Source organism: Triticum dicoccoides, chromosome 5B (genome assembly GCF_002162155.2).
Source record: "Triticum dicoccoides isolate Atlit2015 ecotype Zavitan chromosome 5B, WEW_v2.0, whole genome shotgun sequence".
NCBI classification, from domain to species: domain Eukaryota; kingdom Viridiplantae; phylum Streptophyta; class Magnoliopsida; order Poales; family Poaceae; genus Triticum; species Triticum dicoccoides.
In genome coordinates, this window is record NC_041389.1 from 698,123,492 (window position 1) to 698,138,239 (window position 14,748).

The window sequence follows — 14,748 nt, forward strand, 5'->3', positions numbered from 1 at the left end:
CCATCATCACTATGTGTTCTGTATGTGCTCACCCTCAAAGCCTCGCCGTCTATAATTGTGTGAGGGCATGTAGCAGTGCGTTCTTGACTAGCATATCGGTAGGCAAAAGTCACCATAAAAACTGTAGAGAGCGCTATGCAAGACAAGAGCTTTTGCCCATCGTTCATGGCATGATGATTGTGAATTGTAACTTTGTAAGCCTAGCTCACTTGTTAGAACAGAGGTTGTGCAACAAAGATGAGAATTTAGGTTTTTATTATTAAATAAATAGGTGGACTGGTACCTCGCCGGGTGGCGTTCCTGCCTTCTCTTCCCCGGGGGGCGGTTGTTGGTGTTGGTCGACGCCGTCCTTGATGCCATCCCGTCCTATGCCATGTCCGCCATGAGGCTGCCGCCGAAAGTGGTCGCCGCCCTTGATGCTCTTCGGCGTGCATTTCTCTGGAATGTGGCCGACAGGGCCTCCGGGGCGCAGTGTCTCGTCGCCTGGGATTGTGTCTGCTAGTCCAAGGCAGGGACTAGGGGTGCGTGATCTGGCCACCCAGAACGACTGTCTCCTGCTCAAGATGCTCCACCGCCAGCATGCTACGACCCCCTCGAGGTGGGTCGGGTGGCTTTGGGACGATCTTGCTGGGCGCTCGCTCCTTGCTACAGGCTCCACGGCTCTCGGCGGCAGTCACTAGCGGGGGCTGCAGGCGCTCCTCCCCGCCTACCAGGGGCTCACACGTGTGTTAGTCGGCTTCGGCACGAAAACCTTCTTATGGCATGATTCCTGGCTACCCCCTGGCCCTTTGGTCTGCGCCTTTCCCTCCTTGTTCTCCCACACCACGTGCTCGAGGAAAAAGTCCAAAATGAACCCTGAACTCGTAGCCCGTAGCTAAATCGAACCCCCAACTCCTAATCCAGGTAATCAGCACTCTCAACTCTCTGATCCCGGTCCAAAATGAACCCTGACAGCGTTTTGGGTTAAAAAACAGTGACGTGGTAGTAGTCAACCGGGATTGTTGACCTGACTTGTGGGCCAGCCACTGATAGTGTTGACTGGTCGTTTTTTGTTTTGAGGATTGGGGAATTTGGGCCACTTTGAGCTAGGGTTAGCGGCGGCAGGGGCGACGAGGCACAGAGCACGGCGGCGGCTGGGGCGACGGGGCGCAGAGCACGGCGGCGGCAGGGATGACCCCGGCGCGATGTCGTGGACTTCAGGGGCTTCTTCCGCTCCCGGCTTCCGTCGTGTTACTGGAAGGAGGGACATGGACTCGAGGTCCCCTGTAGCTTACAGGGAGAGCCCAATGGCGTACGAGCCGCCGAAGCTGTGCTACTGCCGTCCGCGGCGGAAGGCACCGAGATGGATCTCATGGAGCCGCCAAAACCCTGGCAGGAGATACTATGCCTGTGTGGATGCAATGGTGAGGCCCATTTTCTGTGCTCATTTCCTTTTCTGCTGCTCATTCTTGCTCTCTTAGTTTCTGATTGATTTCTTGTCACATTTATGTGGAATAGCAAGGTGGATGTGGCTTCGTGGAATGGCATGATGATCCTTTGCCAAAGTTTCTGAGTGACTTGATTGGAGATCTGAGAGACGAGGTGTGGAGGCTAAAGGGTCAAGGATCTGTGGCTCAAACTGAAGATCAAATTCCAAATGTGCCTATCTCTGGTCATGAAGCAGCATTAGAGAATCTGGTTGTTTCTCTGCAGGTTCAAGTAAAGGAGAAGAATGCATAACTGGGAGCAATGAAGGGCAAATATATGAATGTGGTGATGGTTTTCATTGTCTTTGTGCTAGGTTTAGTCCTAGGGAAAATGCTAGTGTCGGTTTAGCATTTGGTGTCAGTTTCATTTAAGTTGGTGTCAGTTTCATTTCCAAGAAAAAATGCAAGTGCAGCTGGTGTCAGTTTGAACATGTATGCAATGGTTTGTAATGCTATTTGTGATCTGGGAGTGGCTTGTTATGAATGATATTATGATATGTCAGTCAATGAAAAGCTCAGTTTTTAATGGAATTTGTAGTACCTATTTTGTATCAATCCTATGGAAATGAGCAAGTTGACAGTATGATAACTTTGTTGTGAAGATTGCTTGGAAACCATGTGCATTTCATTTGACAGCATTTCTGCTGGCATTTGCATATAAGAAATGACAGCATTTGCTTCAAATTTGAGTGCAATGCATTTCATTTGACAGCATTTCTGCTTGCATTTGCATATAAAAACAGAGAAGACAGTAGTTGAATGCATATATAGCAAACATTGCTTGAATTTGACTGCATTTCAGTTCACAACATCTTAATTGACAGCATTGCAACATAGATAGCATTTGCAAACATCAAATCCATGTTTGCAAAATAGATTACAAAAGCTAGGACCATAGCCTTAATATCTCTGCCATTGCAAAAGATTTCTGTTGCAACACAGCCATAATGTTTGCAACAAATGAAAGTGAGCAAGATTACACATTGCCACTAGCAGTAAAGTATTTGTAGCTAGGAATAGATGATGCTGGAGCTCTCTTTCTCTTATGGCCAGTAGATGGCCCAGGTTGTGCACTTGTTTGGCCAATTCTTGCTCTTGGAGGCTTAAATGCAGATGCTCTTCCTGGGGCAATGGCTGCTGCAGATGCTCTTGCTTGGCCAGTAGAAGCTGCAGATGCTCTTGCTTGGCCAGTAGCAGCTGCAGATGCTCTTGCTTGGCCAGTAGCAGCTGCAAATGCTCTTTCTGGGGCAGTTTGCTGTGCAAATGATGTTGTTGGGGCAGTAGCAGCTGCAGATGCTCTTCCTGGGGCAGTAGCTGATGCAGATGCAGATGATGTAGGGGCACTAGACCCAGTTTGCTACATGTCACAATTGCAGGGAACCAACTTAAATCATTTAAACTGCAGTAAATCATTTAAAATGCAGAAATGCATTGAACCAACTTAAATCATTTATACTGTAGGGAACCAAGTAAAATACTCACCTTTGTTGTGTCTCTTTCTTTGGTAGTCTTCTTAAGGTGTGCATTTTTCTTCTTGCCTCTCTCTGGGTTTTGCTTGCAACCTAACTTGTTGTGTCCAGCAGTGCCACACAGTGAGCAAATAATGACAGTGCCATGCTTGGTCATTTTTTGCTAGGCTTAGGTTTCTCATTTTCCTCTCTCCTTCTGTCATTATTCTTAGGCCTGCCTGGCATGCTATCTGGTATGGTTGCATATGCTGGAGCTTGAGGCCTAGGTTTCTCAGAAACTGGCCACATTTCCTCACCTTCCACAGGCATCAAACAATGTTCATAAATTTTGTTGAAAACATCAACAAAGTAGCAAGGGGCAATGAAATCTTCCACTTTTTTTCCACACTTGTAGATAGCTGTTATTGCATGGGAACAAGGTAGACCTGCTAGCTGGAAGTAGCCACATGAACAAGTCCAATTGTCAAGACTAACTGTGTACTGCCTTTTTCTCCCAGTGACAAGTTTCACTTCAAATCCATCTTTGCCATTCCAAAGGACTTCCATGAATTGGGTCCTTGCTATGCTGCTCTTCAGTTTCTTGAATGCACTTGGACATATTTTCCCATGGAAGTTCTGACCTTTTTCTTGTTCCTGAATTCTAACCATAACCTTCTTCCTTATTTTTTCTTGCATTGAAATTATTGGATAAAACCTTGCTTCAACAATTGCATGCTTGAAGGATTCACACAAGTTATTATCAATTGACTCACAATTAAATCCCACTGGAAAAAATGCCCTTGCCCAGTGAACTGACTCTGTTCTCATGATGTCTTTTGCACCTTCTGGAGTTTCTTGGGCAAGCTTTGCTTTATAGTAGTTGAAGTCCTGCTTGTTTGCTACTTTGGCAACTGCCCAGAACTTCTTCTGCCACTGATGTTCCCTATGCTTCTTCCTCCAGTTGGCATAGATATGCCTAGAACACATTCTGTGCTCTGCATTTGGCAAATAATCCTTCATGGCATTTATCAGTCCCTTCTGCTGATCTGAAATGAACATCCAGCCAGCTCCATTGTCATTAATGTCAAGATCTTTAATAAGCAGGGCAATAAACCACTTCCACGTATCATTTTTTCCCTCTCAACAACTGCCCATGCCAGTGGATACATTTGATTGTTTGCATCTCTTGCAACAACACACTCTCCTTTGATAGCACCTTTAAAAAACAACCATCCAAACCAATCACTTTCCTACAGCCAGCCTTGAATCCCAACTTCAGTGCACTAAAGCAGACATAGAAACTCTGAAATATGTTTTGTTCCATGTTTGTTGGATCCAAACAGACTGCAACAGTGCGTCCAGGATTACTTCTAAGTAGCTCCAGCTGATAATCAAAAACCCTGGTGTATTCATTCTTCATTCCAGTCCTTAACTTGTCCATGACAAGCTTCTTCGCATGCTTGCACTTAGAAGTGGACACATCAGCAAACATGTTCTGAAGAACTATTGCTTTCATGCTCTCAATTTTCCACATTGGATTAGCTAAAATGAAGTGCTCATATCTTTCTGCAATAACCTTAGTTGTCACAAGTCTGTTCTCCCTGTTTTGTGCACAGTGGTGCTCATCATTGAATGTTATGATTTGAAACCTGCTTGTTCTTGAGGTTTTGGCTCCATAAATAAGCCAAGGGCAGCCAGGCCATCCACACTTAGCCCTAACTCTGTTACTCTCTAACTTCAAGAACGCAATGCTTTTTTTTGATCACAATTCCATATTTCTTCAATGCTTTGGCAAGTTGATTCTTGCTCCTAAATACCATTGTCAATGCAAAGTGTGGAATTTCTGAGTCATTATTGTATCTTTGATACTGGCTCTTCCTCCTCACCATGTGCCCATCTGAATCTTCATCATAAGAATAATCCTCATTAGATATAGCCCCACTGTTTCTCCTCTCCCTCTAACTGATCCTCCATATTGGCAATTAAGTCAATAGGAACAGGAGCTGTTGAATCACCTGCAAGCCAACTCTTTGTATCTCTCATCCTCTTCTTAAATTTTCTAGCATGCCTTCTGAGTTCAACAACCTCTGAATTTTCTCCACTGTCCTCACTGTGTGGTATGTACTCTGTATCTTCTTCAGAATCAGTACCTGAGACTGCATTGTTGCTCTCAACATTCACTTGATCTGCTGGATTGTTGCTATGATCATTCACTGCCTCTGTCCTCACATTCCTCTGAAAGTTCACTGCATCTGTCCTCAAATTGGTATGAGAATGCACTTGATCTGTCACATCAATGCTATGAACATTCACTTCATCTGGGCTGCATATTAGAGAAAATAACAACTGAGATCCTGCCACTTCATCAACCTCATTGGCCACTGTTGTTTTGCTTGCCCTAGGCTGCTCAAATTGGATGTTGTTCATTTGAGTGAGCACACCATCATCTGCTTCTGCAGTAATGACCATGTCAGGTTCTTCATCATCCATATCAAGATCAATCTCATCCTCACAGTCACTTGCACTGCTGCTGTACTCACTGTCCTGCTCCCCATGGTATTCCACATAAATATCAGCTACATCTCCAACACAAATGTAGTCTGACATTTGTACACAACCACTGTCATCAAACAAAAACCTCAAGCCATCAGCTAGTTCTTTCCCAGGAAGATGAAAATACAACTTCATTGATTCCTTGTACTCCAGATGGTCTTTCAAATGCCCTTGAACTTCAAACAGTGACAACTTGTCCCTCTCAATCACTGAAAGTGCTTCATCTCCCCCCACATAATCCAAAACATTACCAATGTGGATGAACTGGCCCCCAAAATGAAATCTGACATTCAAAATCTCAGTAGGGTCCATGATTGAGCTGCAACAAACAAGAGTATATCACTACATTGTGCTAATCTGAGCAACTGGACTGACAAAAACGCACAAAAAATCGCCAAAAACCCTAACTCTGTAATCGCACCAAAGCCCCAATTTTTCTCTTTGGATCCCTAACACTAACACTGCGGTGACAGCTTAAATTGCAGCCACAGGAGGAGGAGGACGTCGGAGACAATACCTTTGACGTCACTCGTCGTCAAGCCGTCACGATCGCCGCCGCCGGAGCCGATCACCCGCCCGTCGCCATTGCCGCCGCTCGAGCAGGGGAATTTCAGGGGACGCCTCGAGTGGGGATTGACTGCCCCTTGTGTGGGCCGGCTCTAATTAAGAGCAGGGAGCGCTCTGGGCCTCATGGGCCAGCCCAACTTTACTCCGCAACGCGCCCAACAGCCACCGATCCCGGCGCAGGTATGCCACCTCATCAATCCTTGTTTGGAAGTGGACTCAGGGTTCATTTTGGACCGGGATCAGAGAGTTGAGAGTGCTGATTACCGGGATTAGGAGTTGGGGGTTCCATTTAGCTACGGGCTACGAGTTCAGGGTTCATTTTGGACTTTTTCCCCTGCTCGAACGCTATGGCGCTGCAGGTCCGGCGGGGCGGTCTGCTGGTGTTCGTTGTCCCCCACTTGACGCGAGTTGCCTCCCGCGAGTTGGAGGTGGTGCAGGAGCTAATGCATGGTTGCCCCGCGTCCGCCTCAGACGATGCATGGCATGTGGCGCTCTTCATGGTGCTTTCTCTACCCGTGTGGCGTATGGGCTGTTCCGACTCGAGGGGGGGGGGGGTTGTGGTCTTCCTTTGGAGCTCCGTCGCCCCTCTCGCGTGAAATTCTTCGTCTGGCTTCTGTCCATGACATCGCACTTAAGATGGAATACCACCTATTTTTGGCTGCGGGCTCACCGTCTGCTTCTGGCAGTGCCTTGGCCTCTACTCGGGCTCGGGCAAAGGTGCACGCCCTTCATCTGTTCGACGTTAGAGCATCTCCAGCCACGTCCCTAACAGGCCCTTTCCAGGCATTTTTGCCGCGCCGGTGCCGAAAAAACGGTCCAGTCGCGCCCCCAGAAGCCCGTTTTTCGTCGGCTCGGGCTAAAACTGGTGTCGGCGGACCCAGGCCGAACCCAGCAACCGCGACCGCTTTCGTCGCCCAGCCAAAGCAAAGGAAGCCGAGGGCGCCGCCGTCCAAGCCACCAGGCATGACAACCGCCGAGTGGAGGGTGGAAGTTCAGCAACGGGAGGCTGTCACCGCCGACCGGCGGAATAGGGCAATCGCCAACAAGGCCCGTGACAACGCGGCGCGTACGGTTGTGGCTTCGGCGGACCAAGCCGAGGCTGAGGCGACTCGCGCGGGGATGATGAATCCACCCGGCAGCCACGCGCAGTACACGCCCTGGGGCCAGCAAGGTGTCGGCTCTCCCTCGCCGCAGCCATGGGGATGCACGCCCTCGCCGGTCTACACCGACGGGGACATGCACGGTGGGTTCAACGCCAACGTCACCTTCCCCCATGGACACCCGGCCCAGCGCACGCCCTCGCCCACCTTCGCCGGCGTGCAGTACCCTCCATACAACTACTCGACGCCCGCCTACGCGTCCTACCCGACACCCCCTCTCCGCCGTGGGGTGCTGCGTTTCTCGGACCTCGGCGACACCAACGAGACCGAGGCCGACATGGACGACATCATCGCGACAGGCTCGACCGCCTCTCTTCGCCGTGTGCGCCCGCCAACTGTTTGTTCCTCCGTGCAGTTGCTGCGCATGTTCGCCTTGTATCGGCAGGGCAACAACGACGCCGAATTCAAGTACCTCCACGTTTACAAGCGCATTGATGTGCGAGAAGTGGGCGGAAGTCCGGCGCACCCTCGACAAGGCCAAGGAGACCTACAAGCCGGACGCGCCGACGCCGGGTGTTGGCCATAAGAGCCACGGCTAGAGCGTGGTGGCCGCGTGAGCACAGGGCGCGTCGGGCGCGGACCGGATCACGCCGGGTCCATGGCTCAGGGGGTGCGTCGTGTATGCGTGTGTGTGCGTGAGTTAGTTGTGCAGCGGTAGCGGGGTGGGCGTGGCGTTCGGTTGGAGCTCGCCCACGTGGAGCGCGTACGTGCGCGTCCGGTGCGTGGGCGGAGTATGCTGAGCGTGGCGCATGCAGCGCGGGAGCGAGACGTGGAGACCGAGTCGTGTGGTGGAGTTGGTGGCTTCATGCGCGAGGGCAGAAGACTCGGCCGGAGAGCGCGTACATGTGCTTAGAGCTAGCTGGAGTTTGTTTCGTGGGCGCTGCGTCGCCGACTGGCTATAAGTCACGGTGTACTGCTCATGTTGTTGTAGAAGAAGCTGAGTACGTGCTCAGGGAAAAATAAGGACGCCGTTCATGCGGCGGGCAGAGTTCATGCTCCGGAGAAAAACACTTTTGTCCTTGCGTCTTTCTTCTTCCTCCAGTCCTCTTCTTCCTCAAGTGCAAAGAGAGTGAGAGAGAGGTAGCGCTCCGGTGAGTGAGGGACGAGGGCGCGACAACAACATTTTGTATTCAGAGCCACAGGTTCGGGGGCCGGCCGTGGCGTGCGGCCGCGTCCGCGGCGCGCACGACGAGCACGGCGGAGATGGAGGCTGCGGCGGCGGCGGCCGCGGCGAGCGCGCCGGACATGGACGTGTCGGCTGCGATGCGCGGCCATGCACGGTGATGCCGTGCGTGCAACGAGCAGCGGCGACCGCAAAAACGAGGAGGTCGCGGAGGACCTGCGTGGTGGCGCAGTGGCCGCGGCGGCTCGGCGCGACGACCGTGGAGGCGCTGCGCTGCGGTTGCGGGCGCAGCGGTGGAGGGCAATAAGCGCGGCGGCGAGCCGGGCGCGACCGGTGCGTGTTATGGGTGCGCACCGGACGCGTCGGGCGCGTTGGGACTGCGGGAGTGGACCGCGTCGAGGCGCTGGACCTGGTTGCGCAGGTCGCGTACGTGCGCGGCGGGAGCGCGGGGACGTGGGGACTGCGCGCGAAGGGCACGGCGGCACGGTGGCAGGCGCGGCAGCGACGTCAGAGCGGTGGCGGCTATGACGATGACGTCGGCGGCACGGCGGAGCAGGCGCTACTGGTGAACGCCAACGTCGAGGATGACGGGCTCCTCTAAGCCGTAGCTCAGGGGGTGAGTGTTGGCCATAAGAGCCACGGCCAGAGCATGGTGGCCGCGTGAGCGTAGGGCGCGTCGGGCGCTGACAGAATCACGCCGAGTCCATGGCTCAGGGGGTGCGTCGTGTATGCATGTGCGTGAGTTAGTTGTGCAGCGGTAGTGGGGTGGCCGTGGCATTCGGTTGGAGCTCGCCCGCGTGGAGCGCATACGTGCACGTCCGGTGCGTGGGCGGAGTATGCTGAGCGTGGCGCATGCAGCGCGGGAGCGAGACGTGGAAACTGAGTCGCGTGGTGGAGTTGGTGGCTTCATGCGCGAGGGCGGAAGACTCGGCCGGAGAGCGCTTACATGTGCGTAGAGCTAGCTGGAGTTTGTTTCGTGGGCGCTGCATCGCCGAGTGGCTATAAGTCACGGTGTACTGCTCATGTTGTTGTAGAAGAAGCTGAGTACGTGCTCAGGGAAAAATAAGGACGCTGTTTATGCGGCGGGCGGAGTTCGTGCTCCGGAGAAAAACACTTGTGTCCTTGCGTCTTTCTTCTTCCTCCAGTCCTCTTCTTCCTCAAGTGCAAAGAGAGTGAGAGAGAGGTAGTGCTCCAGTGAGTGAGGGAGGAGGGCGCGGCAACAACACCGGGCGCGTAAAAGGGCGGCCGAACGACAACAAAGGTGCCAAGAAGGGGAAACACGCCGACGTGGCCACCACTCAAGTGCAGGAGTCCATCGAGCACTGCCTCGCCGACGCACAGGCCTGGGCCGTCCTTCGTGAAGAGAAGACCGAGCCGCGGTGGTCGGCGTTGATGTCGAGCAGCGCCGTCAAGCTCGACCTACTCTGAACCAACATCGCCGCGAAGAAGAGAAACACCGACCTGGCTTTCCTGCTGGGCAGGGTGGACATGCTCGAGAGCAACGGCGAGGCGGTCAAGGCGTGGTACTTGGTGGAGCGTGGCCTCATCCTGAACCAGCTTCCCTCGATGACGACGCCCACACCGACGCCGCTGCCAAGCCCGAGCGATGATGCCGCCGAGACTCCCCGAAGCACAGAAGCTACGCCGACGCCGCCCAGCACGGAGACCCCACCAAGCCCGCGCACGCCGACTCCGCCGACGCCGGAGGCCGACCTCGCCGTCTGATGCGCACGCGCGTCCTTTCTGCTTTTTGTACGCCGAACTTTTCATTCGATCGCCGAACTTGTGGCCGCTTGATCGCAGGATTTGTGGCGTATATTTTGTGAGCGGGAATGACTTTGTTTGAATTTGCCGAGGCTGGGGGGCGGCACCTGAGGGCGTGGCTGGGAGGTAGGTCGCCCCCAGGGGCCAATCTAGCGCCGGTTCGCCCCTAGGCCGCTCTTTTTCGGCGTCCTGGGGGCCTGAACGGCTGGAGATGCTCTTACACCCGTGGTTGGAGGTGCGTCCCCTCGCCGCCTTCTCCTACTTCGCCTTCAGCACCTTTGGAAGAGGCGAAATTGGGTGGTCTTCGAGAAGCTCCCTCCTTGGAGGCCATGCTGAAGTGCTACAGAGACGATGCTGCTCTCTAGCGCCGCAGGTTTAACGATGAAAACAAGCCACACGTGGATGTTTGCCTCCGTAGACTTGTCGGCGGAAGCGTGTGATGTAGCTTGCTCCCCCCCTCCCGCCCCCTGTCGCTCTCTTCTTCCCCTCTTGTAATACTGCTCCCTCGGATATTCTTGGGCTATAAGACTACCCACAGTGAGAGTAACTTCATCAGTAACATAAGGTCCAACTCAGCAAGTTTGCTTGTAGCCCTGAATTAAAAAAAGCAAGTTTGCTTGTGTGGCAATGATTTAATAAGGAGAGATGAATTGAGTAACATAGCTAATTACTCATACTATGAGTAACATCACATATACCAACATAAGATGAGTCTACAAGCTAATAAATAGTGTTGCATGACACCAGACATATGTTACTCCCCACTATGAAGGTAGTAATATAGACTAGTAACATATATGCATGTTACTAGTCGAAGTTACTCCCCACTTGAAAATTCAAAATTCTTTATTGAATAATAGTTTTTTGTGGGAGATTAAATAAACAGTTACGAAGACCCTCTCCGTGGCTTACTTCCGAAGAGAAAATATTGTAACCCAACATCGTTAAGCTAGTTGCAGAAGACGAACGCTAAAGTGGGTTCAAGAGAAGAGTGAAAAGAGAAGAAGCTCAACGCAACATATGTTTCCTTTTTCGCATATATAATTGTAGCGACCAGACCTCAAACAGTCTGATCTCTGTGCATCAGTGTCATCCCTGGATCGGTAATGCTGACACGCACAGTACTTGAGGATTTATAACAGAGTAGCAATCACACACTTATTACATCGAATATCTCAAAAGAGAACTTATTAGAAGTAATATGGCTTAAGGCCATCTAATATGATAACAGCGGAAGGCTTGGAAGATAAAGTGAGTCCATCAACTCCAACGGCATCACTGAGTGAAAGACCACGACCTAAGGCACCTTACTCGTCGTCTGAAATGTCTGCAACATGATACGTTGCAGCACGAAAATGGGTCAGCACATGAAATGTGCTGGCAAAATAACACAAGAGAGTAATGAACAGAATAATGCTATTACTACATGCATATATGGTTGGTGGAGGCCGTATGGTTAATATGTTTTGCGAAAAGCCAATTTTTCCCTATAACAAAGGAATAAATTTTATTTAACTACAAAGTTGGTTGCAAACATTGAGAATGGTAAACCCCATCTCAATCCCAATTAAAAGTAATTAATAACCCAATCAAATTTATATTAAGAGTGATGAGATACACATGATAATCCAAGAACTAGATACTCAAGATGTCCATAACCGGGGACACGGCTAACCATGATTAGTTTGTACACTCGGCAGAGGTTTGTGCGTTTTTCCCACAAGACTCGATCTCCTCCATTGGATTTGTCTCACTACATAATGTTTGAGAAACGGATGACCGAGACACAGACTTTCCGTAGAGGTCCCCTTAACCGATAGATAGGCCTGTACACCTACAATCCCCTACATCTGCTGGCCCATCATGGAAAGGTTTCCCACAACTTACTCAACTATGGCAGAGCCCATAATGGCATGTGGCTGCACATGGAAGTTTCTAGCATGAATAATCTTATGATCCCTTTGAGCCTGGGTGGCAGTCCATAGGAGAATCACACGGTACCCCGGGATTTCCAAAAATACAGGCAACACTGGATTCCCCAGGTGCCTCAATCCACCCAGATGTGTATTTAAGTTGCCACCTTAAGTTAAACCATTAATTAACAATCTCACATCTGTCATGGAATACACTCAAACCCAGTCCATGTCTACGAGCATAGCATAGCAATAAAAGCAACGTAGAAGTAACTCTCAAAGGTTTGATAATAAACAGGTGAATAGGTACTACCTCATCTACTTCCCAAACCCACAATTTAAATTAGATCCTAACCATGAAATTGTTTGAGGATTGATCTAATGCAATAAAACTGGGTAGTAAAGAGGTATGATCAAAGTGTTACTTGCCTTGCTGATGATCCGCGAAACCTAGAGACTCGTTGTAGCACGCTTCGCACTCCGGGTACTCTATCGCAAACAAACAAGCATACAATAAGCAATAAAGCAAGACACATGGGTAAAACTCAAATAAGAAGATCTAACCATGAAGTTCAACTTAAGAACTCCAGTTTGCAAAAAGAATCAAATCAAACGAAGCAACGAAACTCAAACTGCGAAAGAAACAAGCTTCGTTTACTAATCTGGACCAAAGTCAATTTTTACAGTGGCAAAAAATTGTTTAAGTTTGTTAAACAGAAAGAGGGCTTCGAGACGAAACTCTAGGCGCTTGAATCGCCTGATTCCGATAAACGAACGAAAAGTTAAACTAAAACAAAAATCGGATCAGAAATCGTGATCGAAAATAATCGCAAAAAATCTGAGAAAAAGAAAAACTGACGAACAGACTAATGAATGAACGTTCGTTATCTGCGGCTAACGGGCGAAAACCGTTCCTTAAAACGAACGTACGGAAGAACGTCCGCTAAATAACTAAACCGAAAAAACCGAACCAAAACTAAAAAACAGATCTAGGGTTTCAAAAAAAACACGATCGGTTTTCTCGCGAAAACCGAGGCGGCGGCAGCGGCGGGCGGCTCCGGTGGTGGGGTCGGGCGGCGGCGGGTGGCGGCTCCGGCGGCTCGGGTGGCGGCGGCGGCGGCAGGGCTGGCGTGGCAGCTAGGGTTGGCGGGGTCAGGCTAGTGGGCTGCGGCCTCGGCCTCGCGGCTTATAAAGCCTCCCTCGGGCGGATACGACCCAAGGTCGGTTTATTTTTTTCTTTTTTAATTTTTTCCGTGCAGAAAAACGAATAAAAGAAATACTAAACTGTCTCCAAAAATCCTGAAATAAAATTTCCCGTCCTCTAAAAATCTACCGGACAAGGTGAACATTTATTTGGGACTCTAATGCAATTTTGAAAAACTCATATTTTTCCTAATTCAAATAAAATAGCGATAAATCTCCGGACAAAAATCTTATTTGATTTTAATAGTATTAATTATCTAATATTCCTTTATTTTGAGGAAGTCATTTTATCCTTTCTCTTTTATTTTCATAAAAGAAAAATTTGAAGAGAAAATAATTAAAATCAAACGATCATTGAGGGAGTCCTGGATTAGGGGGTGTCCGGATAGCCGGACTACCATCATCAGCCGAACTATCATCTGCCGGACTATCATCATCGACCGGACTCCAAGACTATGAAGATACAAGATTGAAGACTTCACCCCGTGTCCGGATGGGACTTTCCTTGGCGTGGAAGGCAAGCTTGGCGATACGGATATGTAGATCTCCTACCATTGTAACCGACTCTATGTAACCCTAGCCCTCTCCGGTGTCTATATAAACCGGATGGCTTTAGTTCGTAGGACTACAATCACAACAACCCTTACAATCATACCGTAGGCTAGCTTCTAGGGTTTAGCCTCCTTGATCTCGTGGTAGATCCACTCTTGTAAACATCCACAATATCAATATCAATCAAGCAGGACGTAGGGTTTTACCTCCATCAAGAGGGCCCGAACCTGGGTAAACATCGTGTCCCTTGTCTCCTGTTACCATCCGCCTAGACGCACAGTTCGGGACCCCCTACCCGAGATCCGCCGGTTTTGACACCGACAATCATCTTTTTCAAAATTTGAGAAAAACTCAAATATGAAAATAACGAAATTCCCAACTCTCTCCGTGGGTCCTTGAGTTGCGTAGAATTTCTAGGATCAAGCCAAAATGCAATAAAATATGATATGCAATGATGATCTAATGTGTAACATTCCAAATTGAAAATTTGGGATGTTACAAACCTACCCCCCTTAAGATGAATCTCGCCCTCGAGATTCGGGTTGGCTAGAAAATAGGTGAGGGTGATCCTTCCGCAGGTCTTCCTCTTGTTTCCAGGTGGCTTCATCTTCGGTATGGTGGCTCCACTGAACCTTGCAGAACTTGATAACTTTGCTGCGTGTAACTCGGCTGGCAAACTCGAGTATCTTGACTGGTTTCTCCTCATATGTCAAATCACTATCCAACTGTATCGCTTCCAGTGGCACTGTATCTCTTAGAGGGATATCAGCCATCTCTGCATGGCACTTCTTCAACTGAGAAATGTGGAACACGTCGTGAACTCCTGACAATCCTTCAGGCAACTTCAACTTGTAAGCAACTTCTCCCATACGTTCCAAAACGTGGTATGGTCCCACAAAACGTGGTGCTAACTTTCCCTTAACTCCAAAACACTTCACTCCTCGAAGTGGTGATACACGAAGATACACTCTGTCTCCAACTTCGTGAACTGTCTCCTTG